The following is a 26,198-nucleotide window of genomic DNA, read 5'->3' on the forward strand; positions in this document are numbered from 1 at the left end:
TATGCATCCAAATGATTGAGATCATAGCCAATATGATCCATGGAAGAACTTTAATTACCTTGGGTACAGACTGGTAAATGGTGTTCAATCGGAGGTACTTCTTGCTAAAATTAGTTCTTGTACGAGTAAACTTTCGAGTACATAAGAGGCAGCACACACAATCTTAACTTTGCTTGTAGGTTTATCCTCAAATAGTGGCCTCGTGCCGAGGGAGGTTTGAGCAACTTGGCCACTACTTTCATCCAACCAGTTTACTGGGTCATCTTGGTCCTGTATCTCGCCAAAATTCTACATTGAAGACGAGAAAGGAGGCGGTTGAGAAAATGAACCACCCAAATTTTTTGTGCAGTTCAACTGAAATGGAGCATCCTTGGCGTGCAGACTGATTAAGTGCCAGATGAATATACGCGTCAACCAACTTGTCTGGAATCTTTAGACTCCATGCCATATAGTTTGCTACCATATGTGCCGATAACCAAAAGGCACAAGTTGGGACCAAAGACTGGACTGCGTTTTTCTGGGCTATGCATCAAGCAATATTTTTGGCGTTCACTCTCCTAACACTTGGAGTTTGACAATTGGTTGACGCTGGTTGATACTCGAATGAATATACGCACTTCTTGTCAACATCGATGCTTGTCTGGGTGAACTTTGGAGTACATAGCAGCAGCATAAGTACCTGTCCATCTGATCATTTTGTGCAGTTCTACTGAAATCACCTGATGTAATGATTTGCCTGCGAGTTCAGGATCCAAATTACTCCTTTATGAAATCGGCAAACAATAGAACAATACCAAATTACCAATACATATGAAAGGCACAATAATCATGATAAAGACCAGTACCAACCTGTGTGAGGTAGGATATCAATTACTATTTCCTTTGACTGGAAGCCAAGATAAGCCAAGCGACTGACAACAAAGGAAGAAAGCATGCGGAGTTTAGCAACTGACAGGAAAGGACGGAAGCTGTCGAGGCAATGAAGCACCCAAAGTTTTTGTGCAGTTCCACCAAAATCGAGCATCCCTGTTGGCACATATATTGAGAGAGTGAGATTACTGTAATAGTGGGACTAGTTTATGAAACATACACTAACAAATAGAAGCACCCTCATTATCTTAATGGGTAAAGTTAGCAACATAGTAGTCTTGCTTAAAGAGAGGTATTAATTTATTTAATTAGTGCCAATTAGCTCAACTCAACACTCAAAGCATTGCCATTTATCATCGGTTGCAAAACTTTAACGTGCAAAGATAAAGGAGTTTCTCATGATAGTAGCACGATACAAATAGAGATGACAACAAACTAATATGGATGAAGGCCTTAGGCCCGTACCAACCTGAGAAAAAAGCTTATTCATGTAGTCCCATAAGAGATGATAAAGCACTCACTGGAATCACACAATAGCATATATTTTTGTGCACTTCAAATGTATGGTTGAAATCACTCTTGTTTACCAGTGCTGAGATTATATCGAAAGATTATCAAGAACTTCCAGCAGAGTTAAAGCACTGGCTGGGATACAGTTCATTGTATTTTCTTGTGTAGTTTCATTGAATGTATGATTGGCACAACATGATCCCTGTTTGCACAAGTAGGAACAAGGTGAAACCTTCATTAGCTTAGTGAGGAAGGATAGGAAGACATTAGCATATTACTCAACCAGTAGCATCAAATTCATGATGGACAATACGCAAAACATTGCCTCATTGAACCAATGGCAATAAATTGACATGCAAAACAATAGCACTATTATGTCATGACACTAATAATATTCCCTCCTTGCTCCACCACATGATTCACCTCCATAGACAAACATACACACGTACATGATTCAACATAGGGTCCTACTAAAGATTTGTTTAACTCCAACAGGAAAATTAGGCAGTAATAAATTAGTGGTACTTAAGTACTTCTAATTAATTAAGTGAGACAGCAGAAGTGGAAGGGCTCCCTGGAGGATCGTCTCACATGTAAGGTAGTCGTTGCCGGAGCCCTTGAATGGCCTCGACTGAGGCCTCTGGCTTCAGCAAGATCGCCTTGGCACTGTTTATTCTTCTTCTTCTTCCTCTTCATGCTCTGTTTCTCTTTCTCCTCACCAGTTGGTGAAACCAAGTACATGATTGGCCTTCTAATTCAAAATTGGTTTTGTCAGTGAGGGAGTACAAGTGTACTAGTAAAAACAGCATTATTTTCTCAGGGCAGTCAGAAAATAGAGATGAACACATGCATTAAATATCATTCTTACCTAAAGGAAGGTTACGGCGCCAATATGGATGATGAGGATTGGAACACAGATCTCCCTTTGTGCAGTTCCACCAAAATGAACCAACTATTCCATTCTGACATTCCAGTTAAACAACACAAAAGTCACTTCTTTTAAGAAGAGTTTTGTGCAGTGCACCAAAAGGTCACAACAGCAACCAGGTGAATTGGATATCCCTGTTTGCACAAAAAGGCACAGAGGAAACAGTCAGAGTCTCAAACAATTGCAGGCAAAAACATTTGGCTAAACTTGTCATGGCTTATAACAGTGGGTGCACCAGCAGTCCAGCACCATGTATGTAAACAGGGGCATAAAGTGGTGATTCATAGTTTGTTGCCCCGAGAAACAAACATCCAAGAAACATATCTGGGTTGGTCCCATTTTTGTTCACTCTAGCCACCTACTCCTATGTGTGAATAGAAAATCTAGTCCTGGTCATACCACTGTGTACATCGTTACCCCTATATTTCCCTTTTCGACCAAGAGACCGGTTGGATGACCAGTCTGTACTACTTTCACCCCCTTTCCTTCCTGTTTGTACCAAGTCTGATGTACATACTAAATTCCCCCACCCCCACTTTATTTCTTGTTTGAACCAAGTACTCCCTCCGTCCGGAATGACTTGTCATCAAAATGGATGTGTCTAGAACTAAAATACATCTAGATACATCCATTTCAATGACAAGTATTTTCGGACGGAGGGAGTACAAGATTCGACTCCATGAAGTAGATTTACCTCTAACAAAAAAATGTGACGTTGGACCATCCGATCGAGAGGGGTTGAGAGGTAGAAAATGATGCACATGCAACGACGTAGCGAGCTGGGGAAGTAGAGCTAAGGCGGTTTCGAACGAAGATATACTTGAAGGTCGTCGGGATGTGGATAGGTGGGCGGCGGGAGGCCGGATCCGCCCACAGGCAACGACGAAGGGATCGGAGGACCTCCCGCGCCGGTGCTCGGCTAGAGATAACGGTGCGGCCGGTAGTGGGTCTCCTCCCTCGCCGTCGATGATGGACTAAACGCTGCCCCTCCTCCCCTTCACCGGCGGAGGGGGATACATCTGGATCTGTAACCAACGGTGAGGATAGAAAGCCAGTGTTTTTTGAAGGGAGAAAGACAGTGTTACTAGCCCTATCTTGTTTAAATCTGGAGAGGATGAGATTGTGTGAATAGAGCAACCCTAGCAAGCAAGCGCGGAGGCTCCAGCCTATAGATACGTAGTGAGCAACCCTAGCAAGCAAGCAACCCCTATCTTCGTCAGCTCGTACAAGACCGAGAAATTTGATTACTACAACGCCCTCTCCTTCGCGGACTGAGCTCCGGTGCCTTAACTGCACCTGCCTTTGGCTGCATGACAGGAGGGCCAACCACCTATTGGGCCCACCTGTCATGGACGCAAAGGCAGGAGCAGTAAGTTGAAGCTTTCGCTATCCCTCCCGCACGAGGTGGACGGACATGCAGTAGTGGATTCGATACTGCACAAGTAGGAGTAACATCATTATTGTTCGTCTTCTCGAAGAGGAGAAGAGCCAAGCGCAACCCGAACATGGCAGTTGCGAACGCTCATGTGGTGCGGTTCCTTGGAGTACTAGCCATGCTCTTGCATGAGACAAAATTGCTATTGTTTAACAATTAAACTCCATTATCCATTGGTTGATACTCATTCTGCATAGGTCCACGCGCTTAGCACCATTTCCTCCTGGGGTCACCAATGTTTATTTGCTAATTAATAGCATTGCATGCAATGAACTAGCCATTGCAAGTCATTAAAAGCATGCACACCTCTCATCTCTTATTGGTTGATATGTCAAGAAACAAGAAACAAGGTAGAAGTTAATGCACCGCGCCTAAGTGTTTTGGGACTATTTGGTTTTCGTAAGATGACTTACACACCTAAACGGAGGGAGTAGTATAGCCTTGTAAACTGGAAAGGAGTATTTGCCTTTCTAGAGATTTCAACAAGTGACTAGACTACACCGTGTGCAGTACTCCCTCCCTTCCGGTTTATAGGGCTCAAATCTCAAATCTCATGAACCAAGGCATTTTGCGATTGGAGGAATGTATCTCGTACTTTAAAAAACTACCCTAATTAAACTCATGCATTAATTATATAGTTCTCTCGTTTTCCTCTCCTCCTTGGTCGCGGTGCACAATATTGAGCACTCCTATATGACTAGTCGCTCTATCTACACGCGGGACATTTCAAAGCATCCGGGCCCGCGTGCCATCCACCAAATCACAGCGAGGTGCTACAGTCGAGACTCACCTATAACCCCGGTGTGGTCGTCATGACCCGTCATATCACAAAACCCACACCTTTACCAGTAGTGGTAAGGTGGCCTCCAAGTTGGACTGGACGAAGCAACCATCATTTCACTGGAACGCTCGTTCAAACCCTTTCTTCCCTTTCTTGAAGAAAACCTCACTCCAGGCTACTCACTTCTGCCATTTTTCTTCTGTATCGACGAAGGAAAGGTGGGCGAATCAGTTATGCTACTATATTTTCATTCCAAGAATCTTCTTTTTGCGAAGCACCGACCGATTCTCACATCCTATTATTTTCCCGTTTTCATTGCGATTGTGGTTTCCTTTCGATTGCTTTTTGTTTGCCAGTTCATTGATGGATCCTGGAGCACTAGACAAAGAGTTGCCGGCGGACAACCCACTGGAGACAACGATCTCCAGGAAGTGAGCACCGACCAACGAGTTGACCATGTTGGCGGGCCAACCCATGGAGACGAAGAACTCCAAGAAACAAGCATTGGACAAAGAGTTGAGGACGTTGGCGGACGAACTCCTCAAAGGAAGTTGGAAGAACGGCAAGGGCCCCACCGTGCCTACCCCAGGAACTCTGATTGCCACCTATGTGAGGCTCAAGACCGAGTTTGAGGAGATAGTCGCTGTTGAGAAGCAGTATTCCCCTGGCAAGATGATGGCCCCCATCGAGGACGAGGAGATGGCCCCCGGAGGGATGAGATCCCCCGGTGAGCTGCACAAGGTAAAAAATAATGGCTTTTTACCATAGTTGTGGTTTTTGATTATTTGCAATGTGCTTGCTAATATGTTAGGGTTGCGCAGGTGCCGGTGGACGTCCTTGATGATTTCGATGTCGTGGCCCGCCCTGTTGGCATCGCCCCGGAGATCGATTCCGATGCTGCTGTCCATCCTGTGGACATCGCCCCAGAGATCGATTCCGATGTCGTGGTCAGTCCTGCGAACATCGCCCAGAAATCGATTCCCATGCCATTGTCCGTGCTGTGGTCATTGCCCGAGAGATCTATGACAAGAAATAGTTGGTCGCGCTAATCCTTCAGGGTAGTTTGCATTGCCCTGTGTTTAATTACCAGAACGATGCGTGTTATCAAACCATCTTAGGGCTAGTGCACTGTCTTATGTGGGCGGATCTTGCTACTTTTGTTTGATAGTGAATCATGTGATGAATCATGCGAACCCTCTCCGAGTTATGGAAACAGATGTATCCTCACGAGCTTTTGATGTAATATATGGCATGATTAGATGTAAGTTTCAACTGTTTATCATATCAGAAGTGTTTGTTTGATGATTCTTGGTGTTAGTAGGCTAGCTACTGTGCGAGCTATAGTACTTGCAAAACACTCACTGAAGAGAAACGTTGGGGTTGATGAGCTCGTGGTACGCTTATACTTATCCCTCATCGATCGACCAATAGCCCTAGCTCCTAAAATTGTAGGCTTAGCGATCGATGACCTAGGCGGGCTAGTTTGGCCTAGTGGGTTTCAGTGATATGACGTGCAACACAAAATCATAGCAGTGTAGATACGTACTCCCTCCGTTCCAAAATAGATGACCTAGGCGGGCTAGTTTGCCCTAGTGGGTTTCAGTGATATGACGTGGTACAGTGCCGTCCAGTCTTCGCATGTGGTAGCAGTATTGCGGGTACAGTAAGTTTTCTTGAAGAATCGGAATTCAACTAAGTCATGATGGTTCCTTCGTCCGAACAACTTACAGTGGGAAAGGTTGGGCCTGCAATACGACCGGGGTAGACCAGGATAATTTTGTGCATGGCAGGTGGACCAGGATGGTCGACGTCCCACATGTCGGCGAATGAAAGTATTCTTTCCGATATAGAGGACGATCAACGAGTATTCATTGTTTATTTTTGATGAAAGCTATTGTCTCCACTATTACGACGGAGGAGTGTGAAACACGGCAGCCCAGTGAACTTGGCATGTGCACCACTCCCTCCTTCCTAATGTAATGCCCAGGTTACAGCTTTTTCTCACTTTCTCTCTATCTATTTCCTCTCAAATGTTTTTACCTTTCTTTATTAAGACACAATTGTTTTTTATGCCTTTTTTTAGAATTATTTTTTATACCTAGGAGCACGTGTAGAGACGGGCTCTTGCAGAGCCCACTCCTTGACTTTGTCAATGCCTCTCTCTCCTCCACATAAGGAGTACTACTTGCTATGCATGCATGCGGCGGGCAGCTGGCGTCTTGAGGGGCCAGGGCGGTGAGAGCGGGCTCCGGAAGCGGTCCGGACTCTAGCATTGACAGGTAGGCCCGTGTAGATAGATAAAGAACATGAGCTGATGAGGTGCATGCGGACTGTTTGACTGGTCAACCAAACAAATATGGAGCTATACGCTGAGCCAGTGACCGTATAATCACCATATCTCGTATACAATGATCAAAGTGAGCTATCAAGACAAGTTCGATGACCGCCAATGCATTTTACTCGGTAATAAATGACCAGGATTGAAGGGGAATCCAAATTTTCTTCGTCTTCTGTCCTTGAGCTCTTGACAAACCAATGCACTATACGGTTGTCCAGCCACTCCACCCCAGAGCTTTCACCAAGCGTCGTTCATGCCATCGCGCCGCACACTAACCGGTAAGGCAGCGATGGCATCCCGCCGTGCCGAGTTCCTCCCCGCCCACGACCGCACACAAAATGGTAGGGAAGCGATGGCATCCCGCCGTGCCGAGTTCATCGCCGCTCGCGACCTCACAACTATGTGGGAGGAATTTGAAGATGCCAAGGCCGAATGGGCGGTAGAGCAAGAGGCGGCCAAAGCCGCACAGAGGGAGCGGAAAAGTCAGAAAGCACTCAAGAAAAGAGAGGCCCACCGCCGCAAGAAAGAAAAGGACGCACGCGCTGCTGCGGAAAGGTCGGCGGAGATCCAAGCACGGTGGGGTGTCTCCGACAAAGCCGGGAAGGAGAACGACGGCGTCTTGCCAGCATGTGAGAAGTAGTAGTACTAGTAGTTAGTGTGTGTGTGTGTCTGAGTATGAGCATGTACCAGTACTACTAGTTACTACTGTATTTTTTAGAGCAAATTACCAGTACATTAGCCTAGACTAAATGGAAAAATTCCTATCCTAAGCATCAAATGGCATCTCTTTCTCTATAGGAATTGAGATGCATGTCATCTCACTTCCTATGATTTTCATATTCCTATCCTATGAACGAAAGGAGGCCTCTATTGGAGTAACTACTGTAGCTAGCAGTACTGCTGGTACAGTAGTTTTCTTCAAGAAGCGGAATTCAACGAAGTCATGATGGTTCCTTCGTCCAAGCAACTTCAAAGTGGGAAGTGGGCCTATGATTTGATGGATCATTAGTCATTGTTACTGCGGCGCGATGACCTAGGTGACTCCCTTGGAGTTCTGCGTGCATGGCAAGTGGACCAGGATGGTCGACGTCCCACATGTTGGCGAATGGAACTATTCTTTCCGATATCGAGGAGCAAGGAAACCGCGTGGTATAGTATCACTGCTGATTGGTTCACAAAAAAATAGTATCACTACCGATTTATAATTATTTTTTATTTCTGATGAATGCTAGCGTTTCAACTCTTACGACGAAGGGTGCCAAACACGGCACGTGCTGGATGTCCCACACGTCAGCGAAAGGAGTGGGACATGACCAGCGTGGTAGAGCCCAGCGTAAAAAAACCAGCGTGGTAGAGCGTCTCCACTTCTTCCACTTCTGGGTCGGAGACCACATGTAGTAGTACTCAGTGGTATGAACGATACAAAGTGCGACCTGGAGAAAAAGACACGTCTAATTGGAAGGTCTCGGGGCACATACACATAAACAAATATAAAAGTTAATATGTGCCTCCAACTAATATAGTAGTAGTAGAGTACTTAGGCACGTACTCCATAACATCACCGTGCATTGCACGTACAACATTTAGTGGTAGTATGTAGTAAGAGACAAATGCCGCCCAAGAGTTCCCTTCTCGACCTACTTTTGGGTGTTTGGTAGAGTGTATGGAGGGTGCATGAGTCCACACTAGTTTAGCACAAATACACTAGAAGCATGCATGAAGAGAGCATGCATGAAGATGGGTGTTGAGTTGAGCATGCATGAAGAGGGAACAACTATGCTAAGACGAGAACGCAACCAAACACACCCTATATATGACACGCATGTTCATACCATTTGTGCCTTTCTACTTCACTTACTGCGCTACATTACTCAGGTTCGTACGTCCACTCCTGGGTACCTGTTCGTCTCGTAGTTCCAGTCCCACGTGTTCTTCATATAGATGGAACGATCCTTGCATAACACGTGCACCTTGATGCTAGATGTCTCGCGTGTTGGCAAAAGGATGAACAAAGCTCACGTAAAAAATAGAGTGGAAGAACATAGATTCCGGACGACCGAGAAGGAGCAAGGAACCTCGTGGTGGAGCGTCTGCACTCATAATATTTAATATTATTCAGCGATATAAAATTAACCAATCATCTCCACAGTGGACTGGAAGAGTACGAAACACGGCAGAACAGTGTAGTATCATACTAGTACATGGCTAACCCACGCTATCACCATATTTCTTGGCTTCCGTGCGACACCTATCTCTAGTAATCTAGCAGCCTGTATCGCTTCTCCCTCCTCGTCTCTATCAAAGTGCGGCAGGCTGGCGTTTCTGCCGTCTATTGAGGTCGGTTAACTATCACATGTTAGCGACATGCCAAGAGCATTCTAAAATTTTTTCCTTTCATGTTCCGTTTTCAAAAAGAAAAGAAATCCTTTCACGTACAAATTTGCCTGTATGCTTTGAGCAACTTGCATGTTCTATACTGCTCTTGTTTGTCGGCGTTTTGGGAACGGGGGTCCCCAGACTTGCCTGCCTGCGGCCTGCGGCATGGCTCAAGAGGGGGGGGGGGCAGCGCGGCCCATCTTCATCAACACGGACACAAGACCCTCGCGAGGGGCCAAGCCTCACGGGGCGGACGACACGGAGCTTCCTCAGGCACGGCCTCATCAGGCTAGCTCACGAGGAGGCGGAGAGATCAAGGCGGGGTACCTCACGAGGTGCCAGTGACGCAAGCCATGACGATCAAGGGCGCCAGGCGGGTGCCAGCCCGCGCAGTGTCCTCCTTTCCTCTTTGGTGCAAAGGGGGCAAGCGCAGCCGTGGAGTACCGAGGCATCAGGCAAAGGTTGCCATTTCGGTGCAACGAGACCAAGACCAGGAAGACTGCAAGACGGAGGTCATCGTGGAGCCCAGGACGGCGTCACCACCAGAGCTTTGTGCAGGCGAAGACTACTTTTGTCAGGGTAGCGAGCACTAGCTGTCCCCCTTCAAATTAGCCCGCCATTGTTGGCTCCCTTCCCGCTCGATATTTGGGAAGAGGACCAGGGCCTCTATAAATAGGACCAGCCACCCACAGAAGAGAGGGGGTTCGGAAGGGTTAAGAGGAGAGGTTCGATCAGAGAGAGAGAGAGAGAGAGAGAGAGAGAAGGGTGGCTGAACTCCTCCCAGCAGTTCATCGCCCCAGCCAAGAACAGACCCTCGCGAGGCTGTTCTTCCTTGTATCATTCATCGTCATCAGCCCAAGAGGCAATCCACCACACCACAAACTGGAGTAGGGTATTACACCACAACGGTGGCCCGAACCAGTATAAACCCTGTGTCTCTTGTGTTGTTCTTTTCATAGCTTAGATCTTAGCGAGGCGGAGGGGTGCAGGTAGGTAGGAAGCGAAATCTCCGTGCGCACCCTAGTGTTCGAACCTCAAGGGTCTGCCGGAACCCGAAATCCAACATTTGGCACGCCAGGTAGGGGTGCGCCGGAATTCGTCTTCCACCACCCCGTTCTCCTCCGACCATCGCACCCATGTCTGACGCTCGTCGGGCCCGCACCGAGCGCCGGGCCGCTCTCGCTTCCCGCGTCGCCCAGACGGCTCCTGTCGGCGGGCTTCCTGACCGTTCCCCGTCACCTGCCATCAACGCCGCCACCGACCCGGCGGGGGACGAGCAGCAAGCATCGTCTCAGCAACCGTCCGTGCGGCAAGACGGCCGCACCGCAACTCCCTCGCTCCCCCAGCTGGTTCTTCGTCCCGCACGCTCCGCGCACCCATGGAGGCTCGAGCTGCGCTCATCGCGGCAAATGAGCTCCTGCGCTACCGCCCCATCGACGACGTCTACGAAGAATGCCTCGACCGCATCGCCGAGCTTGTCCGCGCCGCAGGGGGCTCTCCTGCGCCGTCCGTTCCGCTGCACCGCACCCCGCCCCGCACGGGCGACGAAGCCTCGACGGCGCCCCGGCCGCCTCCTCCTCAAGAAGGCGCCATGGCTCCAAGGCGCGTGGCCCCTGGGCGGAACCCGCTCCGTCAGGTGCTAGCGCAGCAAGAGCAGAGCTGCCAGGAAGTCCCTCGCCCGCAAGAAGCTGCCCGGGCGCTCCCTGCTCCAGCACGTCGCGACCATGCTCCTGCTCCCGCACGTCAAGACCCAGCTGCGGCGCGTGGGGACATGCAAGACCAAGCTCTCCGTCACCCAAGGACTCCCGTGGCCACAGCAGGTTGCCGTGCCTTCACCACCGAGCTACGCAGTGTCGCGTGGCCCGGCAAGTTCAAGCCAGACCTGCCTCCTCGCTACGACGGCACGGCTGACCCTGCGGAGTTCCTCCAGCTCCACGAGCTGGGCATCGAAGCTACCAATGAAGACGAGAAGGTCATGGCGAACTGGTTTCCCATGGCGCTCAAGGACGGGGCCCGCACCTGGCTCCTGAACCTGGCTCCAGGCACGATCTCCTCCTGGGAAGAGATGCGCACCCGCTTCATCGCCAACTTCCAAGGTACTCGCGACCGGCCACCCGCCGTGAGCGACATGCGCCGCATCAAGCAACAACCCGGGGAGACCCTGCAGAAGTACATCCAGCGCTTCAACAACGCACGCCTCAAGATTCCCAGGGTGACTGAAGAGGCCATTATCTCAGCCTTTTCCGACGGCGTGCGCGATGTCAAGATGAAGGAGGAGCTGGCGATGCATGAAGACCTGTGCACTTCTTTGGAGCTGTTCAACTTGGCAACCAAGTGCGCCAGGGCTGAGGAAGGGCGTCTCTCCCTCCTCGAGCTGCCTGCCACGGACTCGGAAGAGAAGAAGCCCAAGGCCAAGGATGTGAAGCGCAAGGGGGCTGCCGTGCTCGCTGCAGAACCAGACACCAAGCGGGGCAGAGATCAGCCCGAGCTTTCCAAGGGCAGCCGGTACTGCGTGTACCACGACCTCCACACCCACAACACCAACGAATGTCAAGAGCTCCGAGCCGCGCGAGAAGGAAGGATCGGCCGTCGCCCCGATTGTGGTGACCGGGGCTACGGTCGAGGAGGAGGAAGGAACGCAGGACGCTGGGAAGACCGTGGCCCGCACCAAGGGTGGCGCGATCAACCTCACGAGGATCGCTGGTAAGACCCGCCTCGTGAGGAAGACTGGAGGGGTCGGCCTCACGAGGATCGCCCGCAAGGCAACGCAGGCCTCCCTCCGCTGCCGCCGCAACCAAGGAGAAATGAGGACCGCCACGAGGACGAGGAGGCTGGGGGCTTCCAGGAGCCGCGCGCGATCGCCTGCATCCTGGGCGGGGCTCAAGTCCCAGCCTCTCAACGCATCTTCAAGCAATTCGCCCATGAAGTGAATGCAGTCCTCCCCAAGCTCGAAGCCACGCGCCCTCTCAGGTGGTCGGCGTGCGCCATCACGTTCAGCTCGGCAGATCAGCTCAAGTGTGCGGTTACAGCCAGAGTCCTCCCGATGCTCTATTCCCCAATCATCAGCAACGTGGTGGTCACCAGGACCCTCATCCATGGCGGGGCAGGGCTCAACGTCCTGTCCGTGGAAACATTCAACAATCTCCAAGTGCCCTACAGCCAGCTTCAGCCAACCAAGCCTTTCTCCGGAGTCACAGACGGCTCCACGGTCCCGATCAGGCAGGTCCGCCTCCCTGTCACCTTCGGGGCACGCGACAACTACCGCACCGAGCTCATCGACTTCGACGTCGCTCACATTCGCCTGCCGTACAACGCCATCCTCGGGTACCCAGCGCTGGCCAAGTTCATGGCCGTAACTCACCACGGCTACAATGTCCTCAAGATGCCAGGAAGTGGCGGAGTCATCACGGTGCCCTGTGAAGAGAAGGATGCGGTGTGTTCCCTGGAAAGAGCCTTTCAGGCCGTGTCACTAGAAGACCCGGATCGCGGAAGCAGGAGGCTTCCCGAGACCGCCCCCAAGAAGAAGAAGACATCGTCCGGCCCGGCTCCTCAGGAGGCAGGCCCCTCTAGGCCCGTGCCTGCCCAGGGGGAACCTCCTTCCATCGCATAGGAAAGTGCGCCCGGCTCCCTCCTCAGGCAGGGCTCGGGGGCTCTCCCCTGGAGGGCCACCGACCTGGCTAGGGTCACGAGGGAGGCGCTTGGGCACCACATGGAGGCGTGTTTCGAAGCACGTTTCCCTCAAGAAGGAGTAAGGCAAGGAGAGACAGACCCTCATGAGTTCTTCAGCAAGGCCATTCAGGAGCTACAGAAGTCAAGAGTCATGAAAGGCGGCCGCCGTCTACCAGCAGTGGCTCCCCATCCAGGCGAGGATGGTGGGCTGCGCGTCTGCATCGACATACCAGGGCTCAACCGAGTCGCCTCTCTGGAGCGCCTCTGGCCCTCGTGAGTGGGGCGCTGCGGAGGTCCACCCCACAGCTACGTTCGCATGCCTTACGGCTTTCTGAACGCGGCTGCCACGTACCAGCGCCTCATGAGGGGCATCATGGAGGCACAAGAGGCCAGGAGTTCCGCAGCCCTGGCGGAGATGGAGATGGTCCGCGGGGAGCCACCAGCACCTCCGGAGCCTCCCGAGGCCCCCGGGCCTGGGGGCTCGTGAGGATTGGCTTCCGCAGCCCACCGAGTCTGCTACACCAACACCCCTTCGTCCTCAACGTCATCAGGTGACATCTTTCAAGTTTCACTTCCAGCTGGGAGCACCCCCAGGGCTGCATTATTCCCAGGCCGCGTGGGTCCGTCGCTGCGGCATGTACCCCTTTTATTTCATGTTGTTAGCTTACCTTATTGGGGGCACCCCTCGGGCTGCATGATCCCCAAGTCGCTCGGGCCAGACCCAGCGGCTTGTATCCCATTTGCGTTTATTCCCGGTTATGCGTTATACCCACCATGTTAGATTATTTGATGCCGGTCCACGGCACCTCTTCTTCTCCATGCCGACCACTTGCACATTAAAGGGGGGGGTACCTGAGCATCGAGACTCAGGGCTCTTACTGGCTCTCCAGCCCTCACCCTCTGGCCTTGTCCACGGCATCGCGACCTGGCATACCAGCGACGGCTGAGACCAGCTCGAGGGCCGGGACCCAAGGACGTAGAGTGCCGACATCTAACCGAATTTGCAGGGACACATCACAAGATAAGGCCTAGTGCCAGGCGCAACCCGCCTAGAGGTAGGGCCCCGTGAGTCCCATGCTGGCTCACGGGTGCCCAAATACACCTCGCCAGGCCCTACCGTGCCAGCCACGTGTCAGGGAGGGGCTGTACACGCCCCGGGGGCTCCTCCCGGAGGGGGCCCCCCTCCCACGTACCAGTGGAAGCACCATGCTCCGCGCTGGCTGACGACACTGCCGAGGAGCGGCTATGCCCATACACATACGGAAGCGCTATGCTCCGTGCTGGTGATAAACAACTGAGGGTGGCCCCCGGGCCGCATCAACCTCAGGGAGCCCAGAGCTCAGTGTCTAGCCTCATCGCAACGCCTCCCCTCGGGAGTGCCGCGCGAGGGGGCTGGGCACGGGGGCTGCGCCTGGGTCACGCCCAGATGCACGCCGCCCAGCCGGGCCCCCCGGGGCCTGGTTCGTCGCGTGTCTCTCCCCGAGCGGAGCCAAGGTACGAAGGCCGTTTGAGCGTCAGGGGGACTCCTGAGCATCGCGACTCAGGAGCCTAACTTGTCACGTAGCCCCTCACTCCTTGGCCCCGTCCTGGTTTCCGGTCGGGACTAACGCCAGGTGAGGTACGCACGGGGCCGGGCTCTGCCGGCGTAGAACATAAGCAAGTAGGAAGGAAAAGTGCAAATTTCGAGGAATTCAAAAGCAAATATTACAGTCCGCACTGTTATCTCAATGCCAAACGCCAGTTTAAACGCCTCCCCGAGGCATGATACATGTGCAGGAATTAAAGGCAGGACAGGAGCCACGACGGAGTCACTTGTCGGCGGAGGAGCAGCGCGGAATGGGTTCGCCTTACAGAGCAGTGGGGTCAGCAGCGCCTTGCTTCGGCTTGGTGCTGAAGGCCCAGAACTTCCCCAGCAGAGCCTCCGCGCGACCCTTCACGGCCTCGGCAGCGGCAGTGGCACGCTCGCCGCTTACTGGCTCTAGCAGGCTGTCGAGGTCGACGCCGGGATCGCGAAGGTAGATGTGGGTGAGGACCCGCATCAGTGCTGCAGAAGACAGGACACGCGCCTCGGCCTCAGCCGTGGGGCCAAGGCCAAGGGCGACATCTTCGAGAGCATGAACCAGGAAGGGAAGCAGCTTGGCGGGGCCGTCCTCGGCGCCAGCCAGCGGGCTCTCCAGGCCGCTGTCGTAAAGCGTCCTTAGCAAGGAGCGAGCCTTCGCCTCCATCTCCGTGAAGGCCACGCGGTCCTCAGCAAGAACCAGGGCCTTGTCGTCCAGCTCGGCCTTCCTCGCCCCCAACTCCTGCTCCAGCGCGCCTAGGCGGTCGCGGCGCTTCCTGAGCTTGGCCTCCCTCTCCTTGACGGCCGCCACGCGAGCCTTCACGCCTTCTTCTTGCTCTTGGCGAAGGCGGGCCTCTTTCGCGGGCTGGTCCCGCAGGCCTTGCAGCTCGTCCTCCAGCGCCTTGCAGCGACCACGGGCGTCGACCGCCTCCCCCAGGGCTGCGTCATGAGCAGCCTTCGCCTCAAGAACGACCTGTTTCTCCTCATCGCAAGCCGTCGAGGCCTGGACCAGCGCCGCCCGAATCGAAGTGTTGGAGCGAACCCATCCTGAAGCCAGCTCCAAGCGCCCGACCACCAAGCGAGGGTCGGCGCCAAGAAGATCCTGCCGCAGTCGGTCCAGCTCAGCAGCAACATGGTCCAGAACGGCAGAAGGAGTCAGAGAGACAGTAGCCGGTGGAGTAGGAGGAGAAGGCGGCAGCGCGACCACAGCGTCCAGAGGCGGAGTCTGCTGTGCCCCAACGGCTGAAGTGGCAGCGGCAGGCAAGGACACCTCGGGAGTCACATGGGCCATGGGGCTGAGCTCGGCCCAGCCGGCTCAGGCTGGCCTCGCAAGGACGACCGGGCAGGAGAAGCCCGTGCGTCGCGGTCACCCTCCTTCGCGGGCAGAGGCGCTGCCATGGGTGGAACCTCAGGAGCTCCCTTCGGCTTCTTTGCTGCCGGCGCCAGCCTATCCAAGAGATGCGGACGTCAAGCCTCAGAAGCAGGACCGCGAGTGGTCCGGAGGTAGAAGTAGTGGCGCAGCAAGGCCACTGAGGGCTACACCCCTACGTGAGCCTCGCAGTAATAGGCGAAGATTGCCAGGAGAAGGACGGAGTTGGGGTGGAGATGCAGAGCCTGTAGCTTGTAATGGCGGAGGACAGAGAAGAAGAACTCAGAGAAGGGAGGCACCAGGCTGGCGGCAATGGCACTTACGAAGAACGGATAGAAGGTGCTCCCTTGGCCTTCCGGGGTGGCGGAGCCGGCCTTGAGCGCCTTCGCCCCGTTCACGCCCTACGCCGCCGCCATCCGGCGCAACCGGGCAAGGCTCGCCTCCGACACGTTTGGCGAGTCCAGGGCAGACGAGTACCAAGCTCCGGCCAGGGACTGACGAGGCACCATGGCTTCCTAGGTCACGCGGTTGGAGTATATCTGGAGATTTTGGAGGAAGGAAGGAGAGGCATAAGAAAGGGGATCTGAGCAGCAACCGGAGAAAGCAAAAAGCGAAGCCTGGGCAGATGCCGCACCCTTATCAACTCGCGCGTTTGCTGAGGCGCCCACGTCCAGTCAACCACCATGCGGCGCCCAAGGCCGCAGGCTGTTAGGGCCCGCGGCACTTCGCTCTTGCCCTTCCACCTCCCTGCACGGCCAAGTCCGGGCGCGCCTTGGGCCCGGGGGCTACTGTCGGCGTTCTAGGAACGGGGGTCCCCAGACTTGCCTGCCTGCGGCGTGGGTCAAGGGGGGGGGCAGCATGGCCCATCTTCATCAACACGGACCCAAGACCCTCGCGAGGGGCCAAGCCTCGCGGGGCGGACGACACGGAGCTGAAGGAAATATGCCGTAGAGGCAATAATAAAGTTATTATTTATTTCCTTATATCATGATAAATGTTTATTATTCATGCTAGAATTGTATTAACCGGAAACATAATACATGTGTGAATACATAGACAAATAGAGTGTCACTAGTATGCCTCTACTTGACTAGCTCGTTAATCAAAGATGGTTATGTTTCCTAACCATGGACAAAGAGTTGTTATTTGATTAACGGGATCACATCATTAGATGAATGATCTGATTGACATGACCCATTCCATTAGCTTAGCACCCGATGGTTTAGTATGTTGCTATTGCTTTCTTCATGACTTATACATGTTCCTATGACTATGAGATTATGCAACTCCCGTTTGCCGGAGGAACACTTTGTGTGCTACCAAACGTCACAACGTAAATGGGTGATTATAAAGGTGCTCTACAGGTGTCTCCAAAGGTACATGTTGGATTGGCGTATTTCGAGATTAGGATTTGTCACTCCAATTGTCGGAGAGGTATCTCTGGGCCGTCTCGGTAATGCTCATCACATAAGCCTTGCAAGCATTGCAACTAATAAGTTAGTTGTGAGATGATGTATTACAGAACGAGTAAAGAGACTTGCCAGTAACGAGATTGAACTAGGTATTGAGATACCGACGATCGAATCTCGGGCAAGTAACATACCGATGACAAAGGGAACAACGTATGTTGTTATGCGGTCTGACCGATAAAAGATCTTCGTAGAATATGTAGGAGCCAATATGAGCATCCAGGTTCCGCTATTGGTTATTGACCGGAGACGTGTCTCGGTCATGTCTACATTGTTCTCGAACCCGTAGGGTCCGCATGCTTAAGGTTTCGATGACAGTTATATTATGAGTTTATTCATTTTGATGTATCGAAGTTTGTTCGGAGTCTCGGATGTGATCATGGACATGACGAGGAGTCTCGAAATGGTCGAGACATAAAGATTGATATATTGGAAGCCTATATTTGGATATCGGAAGTGTTCTGGGTGAAATCGGGATTTTACTGGAGTACCGGGAGGTTACCGGAACCCCTCGGGAGGTATCTGGGCCTTAGTGGGCCTTAGTGGAAGACTGGAGAGGTGGCCAGGGCTGGGCCGCACGCCCCTCCCCCCTAGTCCGAATAGGACAAGGAGAGGGGGGCGGCGCCACCCCTTCCTTCTCTCTCTCCTCTTTCCCCCTCCCGAATCCTATTCCAACTAGGAAAGGGGAGGAATCCTACTCCCGGTGGGAGTAGGACTCCTCCTGGCGCGCCCTCTCCTGGCCGGCCGCACCCCCCCTTTGAACCTTTATATACGGAGGCAGGGGGCACCCCTAGACACACAAGTTGATCCACGTGATCATATTCTTAGCCGTGTGCGGTGCCCCCTTCCACCATAGTCCTCGATAATATTGTAGCGGTGCTTAGGCGAAGCCGTGCGATGGTAGTACATCAAGATCGTCACCACGCCGTTGTGCTGACGGAACTCTTCCCCGACACTTTGCTGGAACGGTGTCCGGGGATCGTCATCGAGCTGAACGTGTGCCAGAACTCGGAGGTGCCGTAGTTTCAGTGCTTGATCGGTCGGGCCGTGAAGACGTACGACTACATCAACCACGTTGTGCTAACGCTTCCGTTGTCGATCTACAAGGGTATGTAGATCACACTCTCCCCTCTCATTGCTATGCATCACCATAATCTTGTGTGTGCGTAGGAATTTTTTTGAAATTACTACGTTCCCCAACAGTGGCATTCGAGCCTAGGTTTTATATGTTGATGTTATATGCACGAGTAGAACACAAGTGAGTTGTGGGCGATATAAGTCATACTGCTTACCAGCATGTCATACTTTGGTTCGGCGGTATTGTTGGACGAAGCGGCCCGGACCGACATTACGCGTACGCTTACGCGAGACCGGTTCTCCCGACGTGCTTTGCACAAAGGTGGCTAGCGGGTGACAGTTTCTCCAACTTTAGTTGAACCGAGTGTGGCTACACCCGGTCCTTGCGAAGGTTAAAACAGCACCAACTTGACAAACTATCGTTGTGGTTTCGATGCGTAGGTAAGATTGGTTCTTGCTTAAGCCCATAGCAGCCACATAAAACTTGCAACAACAAAGTAGAGGACGTCTAACTTGTTTTTGTAGGGCATGTTGTGATGTGATATGGTCAAGACATGATGCTAAATTTTATTGTATGAGATGATCATGTTTTGTAACCGAGTTATCGGCAACTGGCAGGAGCCATATGGTTGTCGCTTTATTGTATGCAATGCAATCGCGCTGTAATGCTTTACTTTATCACTAAGCGGTAGCGATAGTCGTGGAAGCATAAGATTGGCGAGACGACAACGATGCTACGATGGAGATCAAGGTGTCGCGCCGGTGACGATGGTGATCACGAAGGTGCTTTGAAGATGGAGATCACAAGCACAAGATGATGATGGCCATATCATATCACTTATATTGATTGCATGTGATGTTTATCTTTTATCCATCTTATCTTGCTTTGATTGACGGTAGCATTATAAGATGATCTCTCAGTAATTATCAAGAAGTGTTCTCCCTGAGTATGCACCGTTGTGAAAGTTCTTCGTGCTGAGACACCACGTGATGATCGGGTGTGATAGGCTCTACGTTCAAATACAATGGGTGCAAAACAGTTGCACACGCGGAATACTCAGGTTATACTTGACGAGCTAAGCATATACAGATATGGCCTCGGAACACGGAGACCGAAAGGTCGAGCGTGAATCATATAGCAGATATGATCAACATAGCGATGTTCACCAATGAAACTACTCCATCTCACGTGATGATCGGACATGGTTTAGTTGATTTGGATCACGTAATCACTTAGAGGATTAGAGGGATGTCTATCTAAGTGGGAGTTCTTAAGTAATATGATTAATTGAACCTAAATTTATCATGAACTTAGTACCTGATAGTATCTTGCTTATTTATGTTTGATTGTAGATAGATGGCCCGTGCTGTTGTTCCATTGAATTTAATGCGTTCCTTGAGAAAGCTAAGTTGAAAGATGATGGTAGCAATTACACGGACTGGGTCCATAACTTGAGGATTATCCTCATTGCTGCACAGAAGAATTACGTCCTGGAAGCACCGCTGGGTGCCAGGCCTGCTGCAGGAGCAACACAAGATGTTATGAACGTCTGGCAAAGCAAAGCTGATGACTACTCGATAGTTCAGTGTGCCATGCTTTACGGCTTAGAATCGGGACTTCAACGACGTTTTAAACGTCATGGAGCATATGAGATGTTCCAGGAGTTGAAGTTAATATTTCAAGAAAATGCCCGGATTGAGAGATATGAAGTCTCCAATAAGTTCTATAGCTGCAAGATGGAGGAGTACAGTTCTGTCAGTGAGCATATACTCAAAACGTCTGGGTATAATAAGCACTTGATTCAATTGGGAGTTAATCTTCTAGATGATTGCGTCATTGACAGAATTCTCCAATCACTACCACCAAGCTACAAGAGCTTCGTGATGAACTATAATATGCAAGGGATGAATAAGACTATTCCCGAGCTCTTCGCAATGCTGAAAGCTGCGGAGGTAGAAATCAAGAAGGAGCATCAAGTGTTGATGGTTAACAAGACCACTAGTTTCAAGAAAAAGGGAAAAGGGAAGAAGAAGGGGAACTTCAAAAAGAACAGCAAGCAAGTTGCTGCTCAAGAGAAGAAACCCAAACCTGGACCTAAGCCTGAAACTGAGTGCTTCTACTGCAAGCAGACTGGTCACTAGAAGCGGAACTGCCTCAAGTATTTGGCGGATAAGAAGGATGGCAAGGTGAACAAAGGTATATGTGATATACATGTTATTGATGTGTACCTTACTGATGCTCGCAGTAGCACCTGGGTATTTGATACTGGTTCTGTTGCTAATATTTGCAACTCGAAACAGGGACTACAGATTAAGCGAAGATTGGCTAAGGACGAGGTGACGATGCGCGTGGGAAATGGTTCCAAAGTCGATGTGATTGCAGTTGGCACGCTACCTCTACATCTACCTTCGGGATTAATATTAGACCTAAATAATTGTTATTTGGTGCCAGCGTTGAGCATGAACATTATATCTGGATCTTGTTTGATGCGAGACGGTTATTCATTTAAATCAGAGAATAATGGTTGTTCTATTTACATGAGTAGTATCTTTTATGGTCATGCACCCTTAAAGAGTGGTCTATTTTTATTAAATCTCGATAGTAGTGACACACATATTCATAGTGTTGAAACCAGAAGATGCAGAGTTGATAATGATAGTGCAACTTATTTGTGGCACTGCCGTTTAGGTCATATCGGTATAAAGCGCATGAAGAAACTCCATACTGATGGGCTTTTGGAACCACTTGATTATGAATCACTTGGTACTTGCGAACCGTGCCTTATGGGTAAGATGACAAAAACACCGTTCTCCGGTACTATGGAGAGAGCAACAGATTTGTTGGAAATCATACATACAGATGTGTGTGGACCGATGAATGTTGAGGCTCGTGGCGGATATCGTTATTTTCTCACCTTCACAGATGACTTAAGCAGATATGGGTATATCTACTTAATGAAACACAAGTCTGAAACATTTGAAAAGTTCAAAGAATTTCAGAGTGAAGTTGAAAATCATCGTAACAAGAAAATAAAATTCCTACGATCTGATTGTGGAGGAGAATATTTGAGTTACGAGTTTGGTGTACATTTGAAACAATGCGGAATAGTTTCGCAACTCACCCCACCCGGAACACCGCAGCGTAATGGTGTGTCCGAATGTCGTAATCGTACTTTACTAGATATGGTGCGATCTATGATGTCTCTTACTGATTTACCGCTATCGTTTTGGGGATATGCTCTAGAGATGGCCGCATTCACGTTAAATAGGGCACCATCAAAATCCGTTGAGACGACGCCTTATGAACCGTGGTTTGGCAAGAAACCAAAGTTGTCGTTTATGAAAGTTTGGGGCTACGATGCTTATGTGAAAAAACTTCAACCTGATAAGCTCGAAGCCAAATCGGAGAAATGTGTCTACATAGGATATCTAAAGGAAACTATTGGATACACCTTCTATCACAGATCCGAAGGGAAGACTTTTGTTGCCAAATTCGGAAACTTTCTGGAGAAGGAGTTTCTCTCGAAAGAAGTGAGTGGGAGGAAAGTAGAACTTGACGAGGTAACTGTACCTACTCCCTTATTGGAAAGTAGTACATCACAGAAACCTGTTCCTGTGACACCTACACCAATTAGTGAGGAAGCTAATGATGATGATCATGAAACTTCAGAACAAGATACTACTGAACCTCGTAGATCAACCAGAGTGAGATCCGCACCAGAGTGGTACGGTAATCCTGTTCTGGAAGTCATGCTACTAGATCATGATGAACCTACGAACTATGATGAAGCGATGGTGAGCCCAGATTCCGCAAAATGGCTTGAAGCCATGAAATCTGAGATGGGATCCATGTATGAGAACAAAGTATGGACTTTGGTTGACTTGCCCAATGATCGGCAAGCAATTGAGAATAAATGGATCTTCAAGAAGAAGACTGACGCTGACGGAAATATTATTGTCTACAAAGCTCGACTTGTCGCAAAAGGTTTTCGGCAAGTTCAAGGGGTTGACTACAATGAGACCTTCTCACCCGTAGCGATGCTTAAGTCTGTCCGAATCATGTTAGCAATTGCCGCATTTTATGATTATGAAATTTGGCAGATGGATGTCAAAACTGCATTCCTGAATGGATTTCTGGAAGAAGAGTTGTATATGATGCAACCAGAAGGTTTTGTCGATCCAAAGGGAGCTACCAAAGTGTGCAAGCTCCAGTGATCCATTTATGGACTGGTGCAAGCCTCTCGGTTGGAATAAACGCTTTGATAGTGTAATCAAAGCATTTGGTTTTATACAGACTTTTGGAGAAGCCTGTATTTACAAGAAAGTGAGTGGGAGCTCTGTAGCGTTTCTGTATTATATGTGGATGACATATTACTAATTGGAAATGATATAGAATTTCTGGATAGCATAAAGGGATACTTGAATAAGAGTTTTTCAATGAAAGACCTCGGTGAAGCTGCTTACATATTAGGCATTAAGATCTATAGAGATAGATCGAGACGCTTAATTGGACTTTCACAAAGCACATACCTTGACAAAGTTTTGAAGAAGTTCAAAATGGATCAAGCAAAGAAAGGGTTCTTGCCTGTGTTACAAGGTGTGAAGTTGAGTCAGACTCAATGCCCGACCACTGCAGAAGATAGAGAGAAAATGAAAGATGTTCCCCATGCTTCAGCCATAGGCTCTATCATGTATGCAATGCTGTGTACTAGACCTGATGTGTGCCTTGCTATAAGTCTAGCAGGGAGGTACCAAAGTAATCTAGGAGTGGATCACTGGACAGCGGTCAAGAACATCCTGAAATACCTGAAAAGGATTAAGGATATGTTTCTCGTTTATGGAGGTGACGAAGTGCTAATCGTAAAAGGTTACGTTGATGCGAGCTTTGACACTGATCCGGACGATTCTAAATCGCAAACCGGATACGTGTTTACATTAAACGGCGGAGCTGTCAGTTGGTGCAGTTCTAAACAAAGCATCGTGGCGGGATCTACGTGTGAAGCGGAATACATAGCTGCTTTGGATGCAGCAAATGAAGGAGTCTGGATGAAGGAGTTCATATCCGATCTAGGTGTCATACCTAGTGCATCGGGTCCAATGAAAATCTTTTGTGACAATACTGGTGCAATTGCCTTGGCAAAGGAATCCAGATTTCACAAGAGAACCAAGCACATCAAGAGACGCTTCAATTCCATCCGGGATTTAGTCCAGGTGGGAGACATAGAGATTTGCAAGATACATACGGATCTGAATGTAGCAGACCCGTTGACTAAGCCTCTTCCACGAGCAAAACATGATCAACACCAAGGCCCCATGGGTGTTAGAATCATTACTGTGTAATCTAGATTATTGACTCTAGTGCAAGTGGGAGACTGAAGGAAATATGCCCTAGAGGCAATAATAAAGTTATTATTTATTTCCTTATATCATGATAAATGTTTATTATTCATGCTAGAATTGTATTGACCGGAAACATAATACATGTGTGAATACATAGACAAACAGAGTGTCACTAGTATGCCTCTACTTGACTAGCTCGTTAATCAAAGATGGTTATGTTTCCTAACCATGGACAAAGAGTTGTTATTTGATTAACAGGATCACATCATTAGATGAATGATCTGATTGACATGACCCATTCCATTAGCTTAGCACCCGATCGTTTAGTATGTTGCTATTGCTTTCTTCATGACTTATACATGTTCCTATGACTATGAGATTATGCAACTCCCGTTTGCCGGAGGAAAACTTTGTGTGCTACCAAACGTCACAACATAAATGGGTGATTATAAAGGTGCTCTATAGGTGTCTCCAAAGGTACATGTTGGGTTGGCGTATTTCGAGATTAGGATTTGTCACTCCGATTGTCGGAGAGGTATCTCTGGGCCCTCTCGGTAATGCTCATCACATAAGCCTTGCAAGCAATGCAACTAATAAGTTAGTTGTGAGATGATGTATTACGGAACGAGTAAAGAGACTTGCTAGTAACGAGATTGAACTAGGTATTGAGATACCGACGATCGAATCTCGGGCAAGTAACATACCGATGACAAAGGGAACAACGCATGTTGTTATGCGGTCTGACCGATAAAAGATCTTCATAGAATATGTAGGAGCCAATATGAGCATCCAGGTTCCGCTATTGGTTATTGACCGGAGACGTGTCTCGGTCATGTCTACATTGTTCTCGAACCCGTAGGGTCCGCACGCTTAAGGTTTCGATGACAGTTATATTATGAGTTTATGCATTTTGATCTATCGAAGTTTGTTCAGAGTCCCGGATGTGATCACAGACATGACGAGGAATCTCGAAATGGTCGAGACATAAAGATTGATATATTGGAAGCCTATATTTGGATATCTGAAGTGTTCCGGGTGAAATCGGGATTTTACCAGAGTACCGGGAGGTTACCGGAACCCCCTGGGAGGTATATGGGCCTTAGTGGGCCTTAGTGGAAGAGAGGAGCGGTGGCCAGGGCTGGGCCGCGTGCCCCTCCCCCCTAGTCCGAATAGGACAAGGAGAGGGGGGCGGCGCCCCCCTTCCTTCTCTCTCTCCTCTTTCCCCCCTCCCGAATCCTATTCCAACTAGGAAAGGGGGGGGGGGAATCCTACTCCCGGTGGGAGTAGGACTCCTCCTGGCACGCCCTCTCCTGGCCGGCCGCACCCCCCCTTTGAACCTTTATATACGGAGGCAGGGGGCACCCCTAGACACACAAGTTGATCCACATGATCATATTCTTAGCCGTGTGCGGTGCCCCCTTCCACCATAGTTCTCGATAATATTGTAGCGGTGCTTAGGCGAAGCCCTGCGATGGTAGTACATCAAGATCATCACCACGCCGTTGTGCTGACGGAACTCTTCCCCGACACTTTGCTGGATCGGAGTCCGGGGATCGTCATCGAGCTGAATGTGTGCTAGAACTCGGAGGTGCCGTAGTTTCGGTGCTTGATCGGTCGGGCCGTGAAGACGTACGACTACATCAACCACGTTGTGCTAACGCTTCCGTTGTTGATCTACAAGGGTACGTAGATCACACTCTCCCCTCTCGTTGCTATGCATCACCATAATCTTGCGTGTGCGTATGAATTTTTTTGAAATTACTACGTTCCCCAACAGGAGCTTCCTCAGGCACGGCCTCATCAGGCTGGCTCACGAGGAGGCGGAGAGATCAAGGCGGGGTACCTCACGAGGTGCCCGTGACCCAAGCCATGACGACCAAGGGCGCCAGGCGGGTGCCAGCCCGTGCAGTGTCCTCCTTTCCTCTTTGGTGCAAAGGGGGCAAGCACAGCCGCGGAGTACCGAGGCATCAGGCAAAGGTTGCCATTTCGGTGCAACGAGACCAAGACCAGGAAGACTGCAAGACGGAGGTCATCATGGAGCCCAGGACGGCGTCACCACCAGAGCTTTGTGCAGGCGAAGACTACTTTTGTCAGGGTAGCGAGTACTCGCTGTCCCCCTTCAAATTAGCCCGCCATTGTTGGCTTCCTTCCCGCTCGATATTTGGGAAGAGGACCAGGGCCTCTATAAATAGGACCAGCCACCCACAGAAGAGAGGGGGTTCGGAAGGGTTAAGAGGAGAGGTTCGATCAGGGAGAGAGAGAGAGAAGGGTGGCTGAACTCCTCCCAGCAGTTCATCGCCCCAGCCAAGAACAGACCCTCGCGAGGCTGTTCTTCCTTGTATCATTCATCGTCATCAGCCCAAGAGGCAATCCACCACACCACAAACTGGAGTAGGGTATTACACCACAACGGTGGCCCGAACCAGTATAAACCCTGTGTCTCTTGTGTAGTTCTTTTCATAGCTTAGATCTTAGCGA

Source organism: Triticum urartu, chromosome 3 (genome assembly GCF_003073215.2).
Source record: "Triticum urartu cultivar G1812 chromosome 3, Tu2.1, whole genome shotgun sequence".
Lineage (NCBI taxonomy): Eukaryota > Viridiplantae > Streptophyta > Magnoliopsida > Poales > Poaceae > Triticum > Triticum urartu.